We start from the raw sequence: 23,321 nt of genomic DNA, 5'->3' as shown, positions 1-23,321 counted from the left end.
GTTTGTGAACCATTTAATTAATTGGATGTAGTTGCTTATCAAAAGCAATGTGTTGCTTTCAATTCTCATGTAGCCATGTAGAAATTATATTTAATGTGTGATGTGAGTAAATCTGAGAATTTCAATTTGATGTGAGATGGGGACTCCATAAATAGGAGAACCTCCAGCCTAGGAAGTTCCTAAAGCAGCTCTGCTCCTATGGCCAGTGCACCACGTCATCCTATAGGAATGAGCCACGGCTTGGAGTGGCAGATGAGGCAAGGTCTGAGGGGTACATATTGGGTCCCCCTGACTTATTTATCTCCTTGAACCAATAGAAAATCAAGTAGCACAGTGTCTTGACCCATTCAGGCGCCCATCAAAATACCATAAACTGGATGTCTTATGAAGAAGAGAAAAAAAGTTTTTTTGTGCTATTCTGGAAGCTAGGACATCCCAGACCAAAGCTCTGCTCTGGCAGATTCAGTGTCTGATGAGAGTCCACATAACCTGTGCTTTCTCCATAAGCTCCCATAGTAGAAGGGGCAATAGGTCTTTCTGAGGCTTCTTTTATAAGGACATAATCTTATTCATGAGGCCTCCACCCCATGATCTAATCTACCTCCCAAGGCCTCCACCTTCTATTCCCATCATCTGATGGGTTTGTTATCAACATATGCGTTTTAGAGAGACACAGATATTCAAACAATAGGAGGGAGCCTGGCAGAGACTGAGGAACGAATTAGACCCAGAGGTCCTTGGGCTCTTTGTTGTTGGTGGATAGTCCTTGTCTTAACATTAAGAATTAACAATTCAAATTTCCCATTCCCCTCCCCTCTCTTCAACCCCTCTTTCTCTCCTTATTTACAAAACCTTTGTTTCCATTTTTTCTTTTTTTCTTATGGTACAAATTCCCTATGATGAAGGTGATCATCATGTATATCTAAAATGTGGCAATAAACTTAATTAATTAATAAAACAATTTAAATTTAAAATTTTAGTAGAATTCATTGACCGCTTCTGGTTGCAGCAAGAGCCTTAGAAAAAGAAAATAAACTGTAGCAGTATCCTGGCAATATGATAGGACATTGCTGTATGACCAAACAATCTTATAAAGTGCTTGCTTTAAGTCTCCGTTGTGGAGTTATGGCCCCATGCTCCTTCCGGGAAAGGTGCATCCCACTGGAGGGGAGGATAAGATGGAGCTGTGGCAGGTAATGGGTGGGAGAGAGGACAGCAGAATCAGCCTGTTGTATAGAAAGAAGAGAAATACACCCATCAGGAGGTTGGGGTCCCCAGAAGTGGCTCTGACAGCCAGCGATAAAATCATAGGTCATTTTAAGGAACTCAGAGTGACCAGAAAGAATACTTACCATGTGCCAACAGGATTTAGTAACTAGGGAAATTGGCAAGTGTGTGCGTGTCTTGGTGCATGTGGCTAAGGAGGGGGATGAATTTGCTCTTTTGACGACTTCAATTTGTACAAGGAACTACGCAGGGCTTATTCTATAAGGAACTCCCTCGGGCATTTATTATGCTCAGTTATTGGTAACAATGAGATTTGCATCCATTGTTTTTTCAGGAAGTTACTGAGCAAAGTGAGGAACACCCTTCTAGGAGGGGCCAAGGCAGACACCTCTGTGAGCTTCTGAAAGACTCCTGAACCTGAAACACAGCCTGGGAAAGTGAGGCCTGAGGAAATGTGAGCAGGATGTACAAACCGGTGGAAGGGAGCACCTGAGCTAACTGCCGGGCTAGAGAGAAGCCAAGAACAAGGAGCGGAAAGTTTACCTGGTGTATTGAACACGTGTCATCTCTGACATACATCACTGCACTGATGCTGCCGAGACAAAAGCGAGTTCCTCCTTCTCATGGTGATGCTGTTTGCACTTGACATCAGGGTGTTCTGAGGCTGCCAGGGTGAGAAGAGGATGTGGTCATGATCTGGAACACGGTGGCTCAGGCCCCGGTGACCTTCACTGTGAGTACAGTCTGACAAAGAGCAAGTCTGTGCCCACTTGGGCTCCCAAGACCCATCTCTCAGTATCCTTCTCACAGAGGCAGAACATGCTGGGTTCCTCCAGGGGAAGGTGCTGGAGACCAGGACTGCCAAACAGTTCTCCAATTCTTTTTTTTCTAGTTGCATGCCATTTTAAACACATGATGAAAACCCAGATTCCTGTTTCCATAGGCAATAGAAGTATCAGATGCTAACCAAGCTTACTTTGCAAAAGAGTTCACACTCAGATTGTTTTAAAAATCAAGTTCCCTCCATGAATTTTTCAGTATTTAAATTTATTAGGTACTGTGTATATTGATTGAAGAGAGGGATATATGAAATTGAAACTTTAATAGACTGCTGACATTTTAAAATGTATGTTTACAACATCATGACAAGGATGAATCAATATCTATCAATTATAACCATCAATGTTAATGGCCTCAATTCACCAATCAAAAGAAATAGACTGGCAGAATGGATTAAGAAGCAAAATCCAACAATATGCTGTGTACAAGAAACACACCTAACTGAAAAAGAAACTCATGGACTGAAAGTAAAAGGATGGAAAACATTTCTCCACGTGACAGGAACCAGAAGAAAGCAGGGGTAGCAATCTTATTTGCAGACAAAGTAGATTTCAAACCAAAACTAATTAAGAGAGACAAAGATGGTCACTACATCCTTGTGAAGGGAACAATCCAAGAGGAAGAGATGACAATCCTAAATATATATGCACCAAATACGAATGCCCCCAACTATACAAAACAAATATTAATGGACATGAAAAACCAAATAAACACTAACACAATTGTAGTGGGGGACCTCAATATCCCACTATCACAAATAGATAGATCATCTAAACAAAAAATTAACAAGATAATTCTAGAACTGAACCAACTTATTGAACAAATGGACTTAATAGATATTTACAGAGTGTTCCACCCCACAAAATCAGAATACACGTTCTTTTCGGCTGCACATGGGTCATTCTCCAAAATAGACCACATGCTAGCTCATAGGACATGTCTAAGTAAGTGTAAAAGAATTGAAGTTACTCCCTGTATATTATCAGACCATAGTGCAATAAAATTGGAGATCAATAACATAAGAAACCGCAAAACCCCCGCAAACACACGGAAACTAAATAACACCCTCCTGAACAACCAATGGGTCACAGAAGAAATTAAAGAAGAAAGTAAACAGTTTCTACCAGGAATTGATAATGCCAGTACAACATACAGGAATCTATGGGACACAACGAAAGCAGTTCTACATGGGAAATTCATAGCAGTGAATGTCCATATTAGGAAAACAGAGAAAACTCAGATAAATAACCTAATGCAGAACCTCAAGCTGCTAGAAAAAGAAGAGCATAACAAATCCAAAGCTCGTACAAGAGAGGAAATTATAAAGATCAGAGTAGAGACACCCTGCCGAGGTCCCCAGTTGCGTGGAGCACACGCTGAATCAGCCCGCTGCAGACAGGCAGGTCTGTGCACGCCCTACCGAGGTCCTGAGTCACGCGGAAGACACCAAATCACCCCACTGCAGACAGGCAGCCACCTGATTACACATTACCAAGGCGCAGAGGACACCAGACCACCAGACCAAGGTACTGAGTCCCACTGTTCCCGGCCCAGAGGTAGGGGCTTCTGAGCCGTCGTCCCACTGCTCCTGGTCCAGAGGAAGGGGTTTCCCAGCCACCATCCCTCCGGCTGCTCCCAGCACACAGGAAAGGGCTTTTGGGTCACCATCCCTACTGCTGCTCCCGGCCCCTGTCCCACCTCACCCAGCTCAGAGGAGGTAATCCGTGCAGGCGCTAACAGCCCCCTGACCCAGTTGAAATGAGAAAACACATAAATAAGTCTCAAAACCAGACTTCCAGATCACCTACAGCAACCCCAAAGGGAAATGAGATGGAACCCTCTGATACTCAACCACCTGGACCCACTGAACTGGCCACAAAAGGGGATCTGGAAAAAATGAAATCAGAAGTAATTTCTCAGATAACAGGAGAAATTGTGCCCTTAGTGCAAGACGTGATTAATAAATCTAGAGAGGAGCTGAGGAACATGATGGAATCCCAACATAAGAAACAAATGGAATCCATAAAACAGATGCAAACAGATTTCCAGGACATGAAAAACTCCATTGAAAGTCTACACAGCAGAATGAGCCAGTGTGAGGACAGAATTTCAGATATAGAAGATAAGATTGCAATTAGTGACTAGGAAAAGAAAAATTGCTTCAAAATTATAAGGGAACATGAGAAATCAATCCAGCAGCTGCTAGATGATGCAAAAAAGAATAACATAAAACTGATTGGGCTCAATGAAGAAACAGGAGAGAGTGGAGATGACATAAAAAATCTCTTCAAAGAAATAATGGCAGAAAACTTCCCAAGCATGGGAAAAGAGCATACAGATAAGTGAGGCATATAGGACTCCAAATAGCCTTGATCAAAAAAAATCTACACATAGGCATATAATTGTTAAGATTCCAGAAACACAACAGAAGAACAAAGTTCTCCAAGCAGTCAGAGAAAAGAAACAAATCACATACAAAGGAAAGCCCATCAGAATCACAGCAGACTTCTCAACACAAACCATCAAGGCAAGAAGAGCTTGGAGTGACATATTCCAAGCCCTCAAAGAAAACAGCCTCCAACCCAGATTGATGTACCCTGCAAAACTATCTTTCAAAATGGATGGAGAAATAAGATACTTTCATGACAAAGAGCACCTTAGGAACTTTGTGAATACCAAACCAGCACTCCAAAGAATTTTATACAATAGCCTAGGGAGAGATGTTGAGGATCACAACCCCAGGAAGCAAAGCAGAATGAACCCATCTGGCATGACAAGAAATTAAATGTAAAGGGGGAGAACCCAACAAAAAGAAAAAGTCATGGCAATGACAGGTCAATACGTTTCAGTTATAACCATCAATGTTAATGGTCTGAATTCACCAATCAAAAGAAATAGACTGCCAGAATGGGTCAAGAAGCAAAATCCAACAATATGCTGCATACAAGAAACACACTTAATTCAAAAGGAAACTCATAGATTGAAAGTTAAAGGGTGGAAAACAATACTGCATGTGACAGGAACCCGAAAAAAAGCAGGAGTAGCTATCCTCTTGGCAGATCAAGTAGATTTCAAACCAACACTGATCAAGAGAGACGAAGAAGGACACTACATCCTTGTAAAGGGAAGAATCCAAGAGGAAGAGATGACAATCATAAATATCTATGCACCAAACACTAGTGCACCCAACTATATAAAACAAATATTAACGGACATGAAAAGCCATATATGCACTAATACAATTGTAGTGGGGGACCTCAACACCCCACTGTCACAAATAGATAGATCAACTAGACTAAAAATAAGTAATGAAATACTAGAACTCAATCGAACTCTTGAACAAATGAATTTAACAGATGTTTACAGACTTTTCCACCCCACAAAATCAGAATACACATTCTTCTCAGCTGCACATGGGTCATTCTCCAAAATAGACCACATACTCACACATAGAACATGTTTATGTAAGTGCAAAGGAATTGAAGTTATCCCCTATATATTATCAGACCATAGTGTGATGAAATTGGAGATCCATAGCAAAAGAAACTCAAAAAATTTCATAAGCATGTGGAAATTGAACAACACACTTCTGAATAACCAATGGGTCACAGAGGAAATTAAAGAAGAAATCAGACAGTTTCTTCAATTAAATGACAACGACAATACAACATATCGGAATCTATGGGACACAATGAAAGCAGTCTTACGAGGGAAATTCATAGCAGTGAATACACATATTAGGAAAACAGAATGAGCCCAATTAAACAACCTGATGCTGAACCTCAAGCTTCTAGAAAAAGAAGAGCAAGACAACCCCAAAGCTCATACAAGGGAAGAAATTATAAAGATCAGAGGAGAAATCAATGCAATGGAGACTAAGAGAATGATACAAAAAATCAACGAAGCCAAAAGTTGGTTCTTTGAAAGAATCAACAAAATTGATAAACCTTTAGTCAACCTTGTCAGAAAAAGGAAAGAAAAGGCCCAAATCCATGCAATTAGGAATGAAAAGGGTGAAACTACCACAGACCCAGCAGAGATCCAGGTGATCATCAATACCTACTTCCAGAACCTATACGCCAATAAGATGGACAACACAGAAGAAATGGACAGATTCCTAGATACATATGAATTACCAAAGTTGAATGAAGAAGACCTAAAAATTCTGAACAACCCAATATCAACCAGTGAAATTGAAAATGTAATTAAAAACTTATCACCTAAGAAAAGCCTGGGCCCTGATGGCTTCACTGCTGAATTCTGCAAGACATTTACAGAGGAACTGCTGCCACGACTGTTTAAACTCTTCAATGAAATTGAAAGGGAAGCAATACTCCCAAATTCATTCCTGGAAGCAAGCATCACCTTGATCCCCAAAGCAGAGAAAGACCCAACTGAAAAAGACAACTATAGGCCAATCTCACTAATGAACATAGATGCAAAAATCCTTCATAAGATACTGGCAAACAGAATGCAGAAGATCATCAAGAAGATCATACACCCTGATCAAGTGGGATTCATCCCAGGGATGCAGGGATGGTTCAATATACGAAAATCAATTAATGTAATACACTATATCAATAGAGCCAAGGACAAAAACCATATGATTATCTCCATAGATGCAGAAAAAGCATTTGACAAAATCCAACATGCATTGATGATAAAAACCCTACAAAAATTTGGAATAGATGGTCTCTACCTCAAACTGATAGAAGCCATCTATGAAAAACCAACAGCCAATATCATACTAAATGGTCAAAACCTGAAATCCTTCACACTCAAATCAGGAACAAGACAAGGATGTCCACTATCACCACTCTTGTTCAATATAGTTCTGGAAACATTAGCCATGGCAATTAGACAAGAGAAAGAAATAAAAGGAATAAAGATAGGAAATGAAGAAGTCAAATTGTCATTATTTGCAGATGACATGATACTCTATATAGAAGACCCCAAGAACTCCACCAAAAGTCTTCTAGACTTAATAACCAAATTCAGTCAAGTAGCTGGTTACAAGGTCAACACACAAAAATCAATAGCTTTCCTCTACACAAATGACAGACTCACTGAGAGAGAAATAGCACAAATAATTCCTTTCACAATAGCATCCAAAAAACTGAAATACCTAGGAATCATCCTAACAAAAGAAATCAAAGACCTCTTCTCTGAAAACTATGGCACTCTGAAAAGAGAGATTGAAGATGATATCAGAAAATGGACAGACATCCCCTGCTCCTGGGTAGGAAGGATTAATATAGTGAAAAGGGCCATACTTCCAAAACTGCTATATAGATTTAATGCAATTCCAATTGAGATCCCAGCAGCATACTTCATGGACCTTGAGAAAACAATCCAAAAATTCATTTGGAATAAGAAGAGACCCAGAATAGCAAAAGCAATTCTAGGTAACAGAGACATAGCAGGGGGTATCACAATCCCCAACCTGCAACTCTACTACAAAGCTACTGTGATAAAAACAGCATGGTACTGGCAAAGAAACAGGCCTGAGGACCAGTGGAACAGATTAGAAGATGCAGAAACAACGCCAGACACACTCAGCCATCTCATCTTCGACAAAGGAGCCAAACACCCTCACTGGAGGAAAGATAGGCTCTTTAATAAATGGTGCTGGAAAAATTGGGCTTCAACTTGCCAAAGATTAAAACTAGACCTGTATCTCTCACCATGCACTCAACTAAAATCAAAATGGATTAAAGATCTAAATATTAAAATAGAAACTCTGAACCAGTTGGAACAGAGGTTAGGTAGAACCCTTGAAGACATCGGTGTAGGAAAAGATTTTATGAACAAAACCTCAGTTGCCCGTGAACTAGCACAAACAATCAACAAATGGGATCTCTTCTTATTAAAAAGCTTCTGCACAGCAAGAGAAACCACTAGCAGTGTGAAGAGACAACCCACAATGTGGGAAAAAATCTTCACCTGCTCTTCCTCAGACAAAGGTCTACTATCTCAAATCTATAAAGAACTTAAAAAGATCAGACCTCCCAAATTTAAAGACCCAATCCAAAAATGGGCATCTGAAATGAACAGACATTTCTCAGACAAAGAAGTAGAAATAGCAAATAAATACATGAAGAAATGTTCAACATCACTGGTCATTCCAGAGATGCAAATGAAAACAATGCTGAGATTCCACTTCACTCCAGAAAGAATGGCTGCTATCATGAAATCAACCAATAAGAAATGCTGGCGGGGCTGTTGGGAAAGAGGAACCCTGCTCCACTGCTGGTGGGAGTGTAGACTGGTGCAACCACTGTGGAAATCAGTATGGAGATACCTCAAAGAACTAGGACTGGAAATCCCATTTGACCCCACTATTCCCCTGCTGGGGATCTTCCCCAAAGAATTAAAAGAATCATACCACAGTGATATAAGTGCACCCATGTTCATAGCAGCACAGTTTGTAATAGCTAAAACTTGGAAACAGCCCAAATGCCCATCAATTGGAGACTGGATAAAGACAATGTAGTTTTTTTATAAAATGGAGTACTAAGCTATAAAAAATGAGAAATTAGAGACATTTATAGCTAAGTGGATGCACATTGAGGCAATACTCTTAAGTGAAATAAATAGGACACACATGTGTAAATACCGAATAGTTTCTCTGGTGTGAGAAACTGAAAGTGTAAATAAGGACTAAATGTATAATAGGTCATGTGAAATAGGAAGAAAGGGGGCAAAGGGGAAGGAAGTGGGAGGGCTAAGGGAAAGGATAGAAGGGAATGGGATTAATATGAGAAAATGGAAAAATAGGAACAAAATCTTTGTAAATAGGGAGGGCTGGGCAAAGGTGAAAAACAAGAACAAAGAGAGACTATGTAAAGGTGCAAATTTCCAATGATGAATGTCATTATATTTTATACCTAAAATGTACCAATTATTAGAATGAATAATCAATAATGTAAAATAGGAAGAAAAGGCCTAAAGGGGTAGGGGTAGTGGAAGGCACAGAGGAAAGGAAAGAAGGGAAAGGAAAACATGATGAGAAATGGAAAAAATGGAAATAAAGTCTTTGTAAATAGGGAAGGGTGGAGGGGGTGAAGGGAGGGCTAGGAATGGGGAAGAAATAAGAACCAAGATGCATTATGTAAAGGTACAATTTCCAATGAGAAATGTAATTGTGTTGTATACCTACAATGTACCAATAAAAGAATTTAATACAAAAAAAAAAAGATCAGAGTAGAAATCAATGCAATGGAGACTAAGAGAACAATATAAAAACTTAATGAATCAAAGTGTTGGTTTTTTGAAAGAATAAATAAAATCGATAAACCTTTAGCCAAACTTATCAAAAAAAGGAAAGAAAAGGCACAAGTACATGCAATTAAGAATGAAAAAGGTGAAGTCACAACAGATCCAACAGAAATCCAGAGGATCATCGATACCTACTTCAAGAACCTCTACTCCAATAAAATGTAAAACACAGAAGAAATGGGCAGATTCCTAGATACATATGAATTGCCAAAGTTAAATGAAGATATAGACATTCTAAACACCCCAATTACAATGAGTGAAATTGAAAATGTAATAAAAAATTTACCAACAAAGAAAAGCCCAGGTCCTGATGGCTTCACTGCTGAATTCTACAAGACATATAAAGAAGAACTATTGCCATTACTCTTTAAACTCATCAAGGAAATTGAAAGGGAAGCAAGGCTTCCAAATTCATTCCTGGAAGCAAGTGTTACTTTGATTCCAAAACCAGGGAAAGACCCAACCCAAAAAGAGAACTAGAGCCCAATCTCCCTAATGAACATAGATGCAAAAATCCTCAACAAGATACTGGCAAACAGAATACAGAGGGTCATCAAGAAGATCATACACCCTGACCAAGTCAGATTTATCCCAGGGGTGCAAGGATAGTTCAACATTTGTAAATCAATAAACGTAATACACTATAGTAACAGAGTCAAGGACAAAAACCATATGATCATCTCAATAGATGCAGAAAAGGCATTCGACAAAATCCAACACTGATTCATGATAAAAATGCTACAGAAAATTGGAATAGAAGGTCTTTATCTCAACCTGATTAAGGCTATCTATGAAAAACCAACAGCCAACATTATACTAAATGGTCAATAACTGAAAACTTTCATGTAGAAATCAGGAACAAGACAAGGATGCCCACTATCACCAATCCTGTTCAATATAGTTCTGGAAACATTAGCCATAGCAATTAGAAAAGAGAAAGAATTAAAAGTAATAAAGATAGTAACAGAAGAAGTTAAACTGTCATTATTTGCTGATGATAAGATACTTTACATAGAAGACCCAAAATACTCTGCCAAAAGACTTCTAGACTTAATTGACAGATTCAGTAGAGTAGCTGGATACAAGGTCAACACCCCCAAAACAATGGCCTTCTTGTACACAAATAACAGACTCACTGAGAGGGAAATTAGGGAAACAGTTCCTTTTACAATAGCATCCAAAAAAAAGAAATATCTAGGAATCAATCTAACAAAGGAAGCAAAAGACCTCTACACTGAGAACTACAACACTCTGAAAAAAGAGATAGAAGAGGATACAAGAAAATGGAAAGACATCCCTTGCTCCTGGGTAGGGAGAACCAATATAGTGAAAATGGCCATACTTCCAAAACTACTATATAGATTCAATGCAATGTCGATTGAAATTCCAACAATATACTTCACAGAACTAGAGAAAACAATCCAAAAATTCATTTGGAACCATAAGAGATCTAGAATAGCTAAAGCAATTCTAAGCAGCAGAGACATGGCTGGGAGTATCACAATCCCCAACATGAAACTATACTACAAAGCTACTGTGATAAAACAGCATGGTACTGGCAAAAGAACAGACCTGAGGATCACTGGAATAGATTAGAAGATGCAAAAACAACTCCAGACATACTCAGCCACCTCATCTTTGACAAAGAAGCCAACCACCCTCATTGGAGGAAAGATAGCCTATTTAATAAATGGTGTTGGAAAAACTGGATTTCAACCTGCCAAAGATTAAAACTAGACCCATACCTATCACCATGCACTAAACTAAGATTGAAGTGGATTAAAGATCTAAATATTAAAACAGAAACACTAAACTTGCTGGAAGATAAATTAGGTAGAACTCTTGAAGACATTGGCATAGGAAAAGACTTTATGAAGAAAACCTCAGTAGCATGGGAACTAACACAAAGAATCAACAACTAGGATCTCATGTGATTAAAAAGCTTCTTCACTGCAAAAGAAACCATCAACAGAGCTAACAGACAACCTACAATGTGGGAAAAAAATTTTTAACAGGTGTACTTCAGACAAAGGACTACTATCTAGAATATATAAAGAACTAAAAAAAAAAATCAGACCCCTCAAATTCAAAGACTCAGTTCAAACATGGGCATCTGAAATGAACAGACATTTTTCAGAAAAAGAAGTAAAAGCAGCAAAGAAATATATGAAAAAATGTTCAACATCACTGGTCATTCAAGAGATGCAGATGAAAACAACACTAAGATTCCACCTCACTCCAGATAGAATGGCTGCTATCAAGAAATGAATCAACAACAAGTGCTGGCGGGGGTGTGGGGAGAAAAGAGCCCTTCTCCATTGCTGGTGGGAGTGTAGACTGGTGCAACCACTGTGGAAGTCAGTATGGAGATACCTCAAAGAACTAGGACTATAGGTCCCATTTGGCCCAGCTATTCCCCTGCTGGGTATCTTCCCAAAAGAATTAAAAGAATCATACCACAGTGATATATGGGCACCCATGTTTATAGCAGCACAGTTTGTAATAGCTAAAGCTTGGAAACAGTCCAGGTGCACATCACCTGGAAAGTGGATAAAGAAGATGTGAATTTTTATAAAATGGAGTACTACTCAGCCATAAAGAATGAAAAACTAGAGTCATTCATAGCTAAATGGATGCATATTGAGGCCATACTCTTAAGTGAAATAAAGAGAACACAATGTTTAAATACCAAATAGTTTCTCTAGTGTGAGAAACTGATAGTGTAAATAAGGGTTAAAATGATTAAAATGAATAATTGATAATCTGAAATAGGAAAAAAGGTCCAAAGATGTACGGGTGAAGGGAGGGGAAGGGGAAAGGAAAGCAGGGAAAGGAAAAACTATGAGAAAAGAAAAAAAAAAAAAGGAAATGATGTCTATATAAATAGGGAAGGGTGGAGGGGGTGAAGGGAACACAGGTAATGGGGAAAAAATAAGAACCAAGATACATCATGTACAGGAACAAACACCCGATGATAAATGTAAACTAATTGTATACCTAAAATGTACCAATAAAAGAACTTAAGGAAAAAAAATGTATGTTTACAGAAAGAATAATATGGCCAGGGATTTAGCTCAGTGGTTTCACCGCCTGCTGTGCAAGCACAAGGACCCGAGTTCGATTCCTGGCACATAAAAAAAAGAAAAAAGAAAAAGAAAAGAAAAGAATAACATACTTTTGGGAGGCTCAGTTCTGAATTTTAAGAATTACATAAACTCATGTAATCACTACAGTAATCAAGGTACAGAATAATTTCACCATCCTTCCTCAAATTCTCTAGTGCTGCCATTTTGTGGTCAACTTCTCCTTCTAACCCTAGCCTCTGACAACTGTTCTTCTTTTTTTCAGAATGTCATATACATTGTAGGCTACTGTCTATTGTATGAATATAGTACATATTGTCTGAATATGCCACATATTGTATGACTATGCTTAATTATCCAAAGGGCATTTAGATTGTTTTTAGTGTGGGATGATAATGAATAAAGCTTAGCCAATTACCCAAATACAAATTTTTGTGTCAATGTAAGTTTTCATCTTCCTACGGTAAAGGCTTTGGAGTGGGATTTTTGGGTTATATTTTAAATACATATGTAACTTTATAAGAAATTGCTAAAGAATTTTTCTGCAATGACTGTACCATTTTGCATAGTATGAGAATTTCAGTTTTTTGGCATATACTTTGAAGAAAGAAAACAGGATTATTATTTTTTATCCTTTTGTTTTCAGTACTGAGGATTGAACCCTGAGCCTTTGCACTGAGCTATATCCCCAGTCACTTTTTATTTTGAGACAGGGTCTTGCTAAGTTGCTAATTTGACAAGGCTGGGCTTAAACTTTTGATCCTCCTGCTTCAGCCTCCTAGAGTGCTGAGATTAGAAGTTGGTGCCACCACATGTAGCTTCCATTTTTAAAATATAATTTTTGTTGCTTCCTCTTTCTTCATTTTTGAAGTTCTATGTTTCCCTTTGGTATAATTTTCTTTCACTTTGAAGAATTTTTTTTTTAGTATTTCTTTTAAATCACCTGATAAAAAATTCGTAGTTTTCCTTAATCTGAAAATCTTTATTTTTCTTTTATTCTTAAGGATATTCAGTGGAAAGAGAAGTCTGAGTTGGCAGTTCATCTCTTCCAGCACATTAAAGAGCCTTTCCATTGTCTTCTGGCTTCCATGTTATCGAATAAAAAATCTACAGTCAACTGAATTGATGTCTCACATCTATCAGTTTTATTTCTCTATTTTCACGATTTTTTCTTCATATTTGGTTTTCATCAGTTTATAATTTGCTTATTTTTATTGAGTTTCTCTTGCTTGGAATTACCTGAGATTTTTTTACATTTGTAACTGTATCTTTTACACATTTGGAAAGTTTCCAATCTTACTTCTTCTAACATTGTTTCTGCACAAATCCCTCTCCTCTTATTCTCTAACTTAATGATATGAATGTTAGAACTTTTAACATCATTCCACAAGTTCCTTAGGCTTAGGCTTGGTTTATTTGTTTTATAATGTTTTCTCTCCTTCAGATCTGAAAATTAATATTGATCTATATTTAGGATCACTGACTCTTTTCTTTGTTATTTTATTTGACGTTAAGCCTCCCTCGTGAGTTATTTTAGTTTTTTTTAGTTATAAACTTTCCAATTTTTCTTTAGTATATGTGCTGCCAAAGTGAGCACTCCATTTAGTTTTTTAAAAGTTTCTTTTTAAACTTTTTAAATTAATACCTATTTGTCATACATATTGATCACATTCATCTTAGGGATTTTGTACCTGTGCATAATATATCTTAATTCTTTTTTTCCCATCCCCCTCCCCTCCATTCAACCCTTCTTCCATTTACAAAAGCTTTGTTTTTATTATTTCTTCCATTCTCCCTTTTTCCTTTTTGCTTCCTTTCCCTGTTCCCCCTCCTTTATTCCCCTTGAAAATGTTCTTCCTATTTCCCAATATCTATCCTCCATTATGCTCCTTATTTATCCTTTGGGCTTCTTTTTTTTTTCCCTTTGGGTTTCTCATGCAAGAAAAACAATACAATATTTAAACTTATGTGTCTGATTTATTTCACTTAAGATTAAGATCTTGAGGTGAATCCACTTTCCTACATATGCCTTTATTTATTCTTCTTTATGTTAGAGTGATACTCCATTGCATATAAATACCACATTTTCTATATCCATTTATCTGTTGATGGGCATATGGGTTGTTTCAAAGATTTAGTTATTATAAATTGTGCTGCTATAAACTTGGGTATGCATATATCACTGTGGTATGATGCTTTTAACTCTTTTGGAAGATAACTAGAAAGGGAACAGCTGGGTCAAATGGAACCTCTAGTTTTAGTTTTTTGAGGAATCTCTATACTGATTTCCATATTGGTCATAGAAGTTTACACTCCCACCCAATGGAAAAGGGTTCGTTTTCCCCCACCGCCTCACCAGCATTTGATATTGGTTGATTTCTTAATGATAGCCATTCTTCCTGGAGATGGAATCTCAGTGTAGTTTTAATTTGCATTTTTCAAATGACCAATGATGTTGAGCAATTTTTCTTACATTTATTTGCTATTTGTACTACTCCAGGTGAGAAATATCTATTCATTTCAGATGCCCATTCTTGGATTGGTTTTTTTAATTGGCAGGGGCGGGGTCTGATCTTTTTGAGTTCTTTCCATATTCTAGATGTTAGTCCTTTGTCTAAGGAGTACCTGGAAAATGTTTTTTTTTTTTCCCCCGGGGGGTTGTCTCATCACTCTGCTGGTGGGTTCTTTTGTTGTGCAAAAGTTGTTGCATCTTTGTAATATTTCCTGTGCAGTCAGGGTTTTGTTCATAAAGTCTTTGCCTACACCTATATCTTCAAGTTTTGCCTATTCTATGTTCCAGCACATTGTTTCTGCTTTTACATTTAGATCTTTGATCCATTTCAATTTTAGCTTAGTGCATGGTGAGAGATATGGCTATAGATTCAATTTTCAGCATGTGGAAAGCCAGTTTTCTCAGCATCATTTATTAAAGAAGCTATCTTTCTTCCAGTGTAGATTTTTGGCCTCTGTCAGAGATAAGGTAGCTGAGTTAAAGTTGCTTCTCCATCTTCTATTCTGTTCCATTGGTCATTGGGTCTTTTTTTTTTTTTTTTGGCCAGTACCATCCTGTTTTTATCATGGTAGTTTTGTAGTACAAATTCAAATCAGGAATTGTTATGTCCCCTGCCTTGCTATTATTGCTCAGAATTGCTTTTGCTATTCTAAGTCTCTTCTGGTTCCATATGAATTTTAGAATTGTTTTGTCTAGTTCTCTGAGATATGCTATGGATATTTTGATTGGGATTGCATTAAATCTGTATACCAGTTTTGGAAGTATGGCCATTTTCACTATATTGGTTCTGCCTATTCAAGAACAGGGCATATCTTTCCACTTTTCTGATATCCTCTTCAATCTCCTTTTTCAGAGAACTGTAGTTTTCAATGTATAGCTTTTTCACTTTCTTTGTTAGACTGATTCCTAAGTATTTCATTTTTCTTGATGCTATTGTGAAAGGTGTTGTTTCCCTAATTTCTCTCTCAATGAGTTTGCTATTCGTGTACAGGAATGCTATTGATTCTTGAGTGGTGACTTTGTATCCTGCTATATGCCAAATATGGTTATTTATTTATTTTTGGTACAGGGGTTTGAAATCAGGACCTTGCACTTGTGAGGCAGGCAGTGGAACCACTGAGCTAAATCCCCAGCCCTCAAATTTGGTTATTAATTCTAGGAGTCTTTGAGTGGCGTTTTTAAGGTCTTCTATGTAGAGTTATCACATCATCATCAAGTAATGATAATTTAGCTTCTTCCTTTCCTATTCCTATTCCTTTTATTTCTTTCTCTTGTTTAATTGCTCTGGCTAATGTTTCCAGAACTATATTGAACAGGAGTGGTGATAGTGGGCATCTTTGCCTTATTCTTGATTTTAGAGTGAAGGGTTTCAGTTTTTGACCATTTGGCATGATGTTGGCCATTGGTTTGTCATAGATGGTTTTTATCAGATTGAAATAAGGACCTTTTATTCTGATTTTTTTTTGGATTTTTATCATGAATGGACTTTATCATGTTGGACTTTGTGAAATGCTTTTTCTGCATCTGCTGAGATGATCACTTGCTTTTTGTCGTTGGATCTGTTGATGTGGTGTATTTCATTTATTGATCTGTATATATTGAACCATCCCTGCAGCTCTTAGATGAATCCTCCTTGGCCATAATGTACAATCTTCTTGATGATTTGCTGCATTCTGGTTGCCAGTATCTTATTGAGGATTTCTGCCTTTCTGTTCCTTAAGGGGATTGGCCTGTAGTTCTCTTTTTTGGTTGGATCCTTCTCTTGTTTTGGTGTAAGGGTAATGCTTGCTTCCAGGAATGAGTTTGGGAGTATTGCTTCCCTTTCAATTTCATTAAAGAATTTGAGGAGTAGTGACATTAGATCTTCTTTAAAGTTCTTGTAGAATTCAGCAGTGAATCCATCAGGACCTGGGCTTTTCTCTATGGGTAGTTTTAAAAAAAATTATTATTACTTCAATTTCATTGACTGACATTGGGTTATTTACAATATTTTTATCTTCTTGCTTCAGCTCCAGTAATTCACATGTATCTAGGAATCTGACTGTTTCTTCTGAGTTTTCCATCTTATTAGAGTACAGGTTCTCATAGTAGATATTGATGATCTAGATTCTGCAGGTTCCAATGTGATTTCAACCTTTTTGATCCTAATTTCATGGATTTGGATCTTTTCTTTCCTTTCTTGTGATTAGGTTCACTAAAGGTTTGTCAATTTTATTTTATCTTTCAAAGAACCAACTCTTCATTGATTCTTTGTATTGTTTTCTTAGTCTTGATTGCATAAATTTCTTCTCTGATTTTTAATTTCCTCCCTTGTACACACTTTGGGTTTAACCTGCCCTTCTTTTATTGGAAGATTGAGGTTCAATAGTTGGTTATTTGAGCTTGTTCTGTTTTTCTGATATGGGAATTCACCATTATAAATTTCCCTCATAGGAACTGCTTTCATTGGATCCCATAAGTTCTGGTATGTCACATTAGCATTATCATTCAATTGTAGAAACTGTCTAATTTTTTTTTAATTTCATCTGTGATCCATTGGTTGTTCAGGAGGATGTTATTTAATTTTTATGTGTTTATGTAGTTTTGTGGTTTCTTTTGCCATTTATTTCCAATTTCATTTCACTATGATCTAGTAATAAGCATGGGATAATTTCATTTCCTTTGGATTTACTTTAGCATGTTCTATGAGCTAATATGTGGTCTATTTTGGAGTATGTGTCTTCTCAGCATGTGCTGCTGAGAAGAATGTGTACTTTGTTGTTGAGTGGAACACTCTGTAGATATCTACTAAGTTCATTTGTTCAAAGGTTTGGTTTAACTCTAATTTTTTTAATTTTTTATCTAGTTGATTTGTCTATTTGTGACAGTGGGGTATTGAAGTCCCCCATTAAATAGCATTAGTGCTTAGCTGAATTTTTATATCCATTAGTATTGGTTTTATAAAGTTGATATGCTGGTATTTGATGCATATATATTTATGATTGTTATGTCTTCTTCACGGATTGTTTCCTTAACAAGTATACAGTGACCATCTTTGTCTCTTCTGATCAGTCTTGGCTTGAAATTCACTTTGTCTGCAAATAGAATAGCTATACTTGCTTTTTCTGGGTTCCTGTCTCATGGAGTATTATTTTCCATTCTTTGACTTTCAGTCTATGAATTTCTTTTTGACTTAAATCATGTCATGGATGTATCTTATTTTTCCATCAATTTTGAAAGATAATTTTGTAGGGTACATCAATCTGGGTTTGAGGAAGTTTTCTTTTAGGGCTTGAAATACTTCATCCCAGGCTGTCTTGACTTAATGATTTGTATTGAGAAGTCTGGCGTGCTTCTGATGGGTTTTCCTTTATAGACAATTTGTTTCTTTTCTCTAATAGCTTTTAATATTTTGTTCTTGTGTTGAATTTCTGGAATCTTGATGATCATATGCCTCAGTGTAGTTTTTTCTGATCATGGCTATTTGAAGTTCTATATGTCTCACTTATCTGTATGTCAAATTCTTTTTCTATGTTTGAAAAGTTTTCTGCTATTTTGTCTGAACAGGTTTTTTATGCCCTTTGTATTTTTTAAAAAAATACCAGGTATTAAATTCAGGACCTTGCGATTGCCAGACAGGGGCTGTGCCCCTAAGCTACATACCCAGGCCATGTGCTATCTTTTGATTCTTTATTGATTCCAGTTAATCTTATATTAGTCTTTTGCATCATCTAGCAGCTGTTGGATTAATTTTTCATGGTTTCTTGCTATTTTTAAGAGGTCTTTCATTTGATGATCACCACCCACAACTCTGTCTTTTAGATCTGATATTCTGTCATCATGCTAGTTTACTCTGCTGCTACACTTTCAGTAGGATTTTTTAATCTCTTGGATTTCTATTTGAACCTTTTTTATGGAATCCATATGTTGGCCATTGATGGTTTCCATGTTTTTCTTAAGCTCCTTTTAAAAAAAAATCTGTCTACTCTATATTCACTAATCATCTCCTTTATTATGGTGGTCATCTCTTTAATTATCTCTATTTTGTTGTTCTCAAGAGTCTTATTGATCTGTTTTATTACTTCCACTCCCACTATTTCATAAAATTCAGCTGGGAGGTTTTTGATTTCTTCCACCTCGATACCTCCTTGATTTGCCTTGGGTTAGTTGGGGATTATGGGTTGCATCTTGCTTCTGTTTTATCTGATTTTCTATTTTTTCTTTGTTTGTTTTTTGAATTGAGGTTTGTAAATTGCTTATTACTAGAAGGACTCTTAAGGAAATGATTACTTTTCAGAAATGTCTTCTAGGTGTTTGGCTTTTGAGTCTGTCCCAAGATCCTGCCTCTTCAGTTTATTAGGGATGAAACATTGGTGCCTGTTTGGTCTACTACTCAATTAGTTGGCATTGGACTAAGTATTATTTATGATCCCCAGAAAATCTAAGTATTGTCATACAAGAAAAATCAGTTGATCACAACAACATGTTGGTGAAATAGTACAATCAGAAATAACATTAGCATCAAACACAGATCAGAAAATGATCAACTGTGATAACTAGTAACTTGTCACCTTTAAATACAGGTACAGATAACAAGACCAAAGACAAATCAGAAAATTATATACAGTAAATATCTACTCAGTAGAATGATTTTACCTTAAGGGTAGAAAATTTAAAAGTGATAAAAAGAAAAAGTAGAGAAATAAAAGAGGAGAATGAGATTGGAAACAAGGATGAAGGACAAAGAAAGATTAACCAAGCCTTGGGAAACTGGTGAAGAAAACAGGAGAGAAAGACAGGAGGAAAAAAACAAAAACAAAACAGAAAAACTAAAAAAAAATGTTCACACTCACAAAGAAACAAAACAAAAAATAAACAAATGAACAACAAAACAAACAAACAAAAAACCAAAAGCAGAGAGAGAGAGAGATTTCTATGTGATTTTAAGCCTACATTTTTGTGGTAGTATCCATTTCAAAGCATGACTCTGCTCTTGCTGGTAGACAAAGAAGGCAGTCAGAGCCCAGAACTGTGCTGGATAATCCCAGAAAGCCTGTAGTAGGATTAGGGCAAGGTGCTGATTCTGGTATTTTCAAATCCACAGAAGTTCAGGCTGATTTTGGCCTCTGGTCCTAGGGTCGGGGACTGAGTCATTCAGTCTACAATACTCTGGGTGACCGGTTGGCCTGATCATGGCTCCCTGACTTGGATGTTTCCCTCATTTGTTCCTCACCCCATCACTGTGAGATTTCAACACTAGGAGCCCTGAGATGAAGCCAAGCCATGGCTGCTCCAAATCCCAGGTTCAGTTGATCCCTCACTAAAATGGCATCCAACTAAGCACCCTCTCTAGGGGACATGGAAGTCTCTTGGACTGGAGTCACTCACCAGCTACTGTAGCACACAGCATCCGCTGCTGTAGTCCACTGGTGCATTTCTCCCTGGAGACCTCTGGAGTCACCCACTCTCACTGTGTCTCTGTAGAGTCAATCCTCCTCTCTCACACCCTGAGCCGGGACCTGGGTAGAAAGTGCAGATTGCCCCCTCCTTTTCTTACATTGAAGTGTGTCTCTTCCTTTTCTCTGTGGACTCCAGTTTTTGCTTTGGAGCCTTCCTGGGTCCCAGAGATCTACTTCCCTGCTTCTTTTCTTCTCCAAGTTGTTATTTTCCCATGTCTGGATTCTGAATCTTGGAGAGGTTGATTTTTTTGCTGCTTGCTGCTCTGCCATCTTTCCAGAAGTTAAAAAAAGTAATTTTGTTCTACTGATTAGAATGTTTCTTTATATTCCTGGTAAAAATGTATACCTGTGATGGTTAATCTTGACTGTCAACCTGATTGCCTTGAGAAATACCTAGGAGATTAGTGAAGCACACTTCTGGGTATGTCTGGATGGGTCATGGGAGTGGGACCTTGGAGACTCTCTCTGGTCACTGCACCTGTCTATTCTGGCTCTCTTTACAATCTACTCTGTTTCACTGCTGCTGTGAGATGTGCAACTTTTCTCCATTTAGGCCCTCTGCCATGATGTTTCTGCTTTGGATCCAGCTGATCATGGACTGAATCCTCTGAAACCATATCCTAAATAAACCTTTCTCCTTTCAGTTTTGTATGTCAGTTTTGTCTTAGTGATGAAAACCTGACAAATATACTACCTATATTTCATAGAATATAGTTGTCATACTGCTTTAAAGATTTTTTTCCTGATTATTCCAACACCTCGGCCATCTCCAAGTTGTCATCTTTTAATTGCTTTTTCTTGAGAATTGGTGATATTTCCACCAATATTTTCAAAGTTATTAACATGTTGAGTAATTTTAGATGATATCTTGAACACTTTCAATACTATGTTTGAGTTCCATTAAAATCCTTTCATGAACATCTTTTGCGTTATCAGGAAGTCAATCTGATTATGTTCAGTCTTCAAGCTCTGCTCACTCTCTGTGGGTAGGGACCCAATGTCCAGTTAAGTTTTTAAAGCCTTTGGCAGATGTGAGATCTGTTCCCATGCATTTCATGTTGACAAGGTCAGAAGTTTACGTCGTATAGTTCAGTTCTCAAAGCCTTTAAAATGCTTCTTTAGTTCTATTCCATGGGTATGAATTTCAGTGGTGAACCCAAGATTGAAGATGGCTCATAGAGAGAATTACATCTGCTTCTCTACCTCTCTTTTCTATAAAATTACCTTCACTCTCAGATCTTATTGGTTTCTTTTCCTGGTTCCTCTAGCCAGCTTTCTTTAAGAATGTTAGCCCCTCTCCTCTCCTATGATGTCACAAAGTTCCATGTGACTGGTCCACCCTGGGGGATCAGTGATGAGAGAAAAGACAGAAACATAGTTGGGAATTGTCTCCTCTCTTAGGTTGACAGGAGCTTCTCCTTCATGTGTTATGTGTCCATGCCACTGTTGTCACTGCAGAGATGATGGAGCTCTGTGATGGGAGCTGGCATTGGGAAAGGGCTGGAGAGAATGGGGTGGGCATCGGGATTTCTCCCACACTCTCTGGCACAGAGGGTCATTTCCCCATTTCTCTGGTCTGAAATAGATTTCTCTTTGTGTTTGTGCTAACCGTATCCACTGTGAAGTTTTTACCAATGTGGTCCACCCTCAGGTCAAAGCTGTAAGATAAAAAAAGATCCCCCCCCCCAAAACCCTACGAAATTGTGATCATTCCTTAAGCTTATCTTTCTCCCCTAGTATGCCTGGCATTATTTACTTTTCAAAACCCCCTGATGGTAGCTTTTTGTATCCTGTAGAATTGAGCCAATTCCATCTGAGCCAGCACTGGAAGTCCTTAGATTGCATAATTATAATGCATGAAGGTCTTGTTTGTTTGTTCTCCTGGCTTGGGATCCCCTTAGAAGGATAATAAACACCTATTGTGGCAACTTCTCCTTAGCTCTGTATTTGCCTGTGTACCAGGGGACTCTAACACTGCTCCTTTTGGAAGTTCTGTAGCAACTGACATGTCTGTGCCTCACAGCCTGTAGGTGCCAACTGGAAGCTTCCCTGATCATCTACCCTCTCCAATGCTCCTGTGCCCATAAGGCTTGGAGCCTTCTCCTCATGACCCTCTTAGGACAAATGTTAGCCTCTTCTCACAATATTACTTTTATCTTCATTTCTTAACTAAAATCTGTTGTTTTTTTTTTTATCCTGAGGACAATTATCTCTCAGCAGCCCTCCCAAGAGGAGGGTGCTCATTCATTCACCTCCCTCCTTCACCTCATCACCCATGCTATTTAAGATGATCTCACTGCCTGCTCCACAGAGGTATGCACCATCAGGTAGGGATGTCTTCTACACCCTACCATTCTTTTTTTTCTCTCAGTTTTTATTTTTTACTAATACATGTTTGCATTACACAATGATTACATTCCTTGTGGGAGATTGGTACATTTATATAATACATATCAATTATTTTTCTTCATAACCTTTCTCTCCCCTCCCTGCCATTCCTTCTATCCCTGGTCCTCATTTAAGTTTATGTGTCTGACTTATTTCACTTAAAATTATATTTTTTTGATTCTTTGCATTTAGTATGCGATCTATTATGGAGAAAGTATCATGTGCTACTGAGAGGAATGTATAGTCTATTGTTGTTGGGTGAAATACTCTATACATGTCTATTAAGACCATTTGTTTGAAGGTTTTGTTCACCTCTGATATTGTTGATTTTTTGTCTAGTTAATCTGGCTATTTGTGATAGTGGATATTGAAGTTCCCCCACTACAGTTGTGTTTATGTTTATCTGATCTTTTGTGTCCAGTAGTACTTATTTTATGAAGTGAGTTGAACTGTTGTTTGGTGCATATATATTATAGTTGTTATCTCTTCTACCTCTATTTCTTATACCTTCTTTACTTCTTCTAATCAATCTTGACTGGAAGTCCATTTTGTCTG

General features: G+C 37.6%; 1 long non-coding RNA gene across 1 annotated transcript; it reads right to left on the bottom strand.

Annotated features, from left to right (window-relative positions):
- Positions 1 to 968: 968 nt before the first annotated feature.
- Positions 969 to 22,075, bottom strand: LOC106009715 (uncharacterized). Its single transcript, XR_001183732.3, has 3 exons — positions 20,308 to 22,075; positions 1,771 to 1,891; positions 969 to 1,226 (listed from the first exon to the last, which is right to left on the bottom strand). It is a non-coding gene; the product is annotated as an uncharacterized LOC106009715 (long non-coding RNA).
- Between the last annotated feature and the right edge of the window lie 1,246 nt (positions 22,076 to 23,321).

Source organism: Heterocephalus glaber, unplaced genomic scaffold, assembly GCF_053883595.1.
Source record: "Heterocephalus glaber isolate CG9 unplaced genomic scaffold, H.glaber_assembly_v1.0 deba00001460, whole genome shotgun sequence".
In the NCBI taxonomy this organism is placed as follows: Eukaryota; Metazoa; Chordata; class Mammalia; order Rodentia; family Bathyergidae; genus Heterocephalus; species Heterocephalus glaber.
This window is presented reverse-complemented; position numbering and strand designations above follow the sequence as displayed.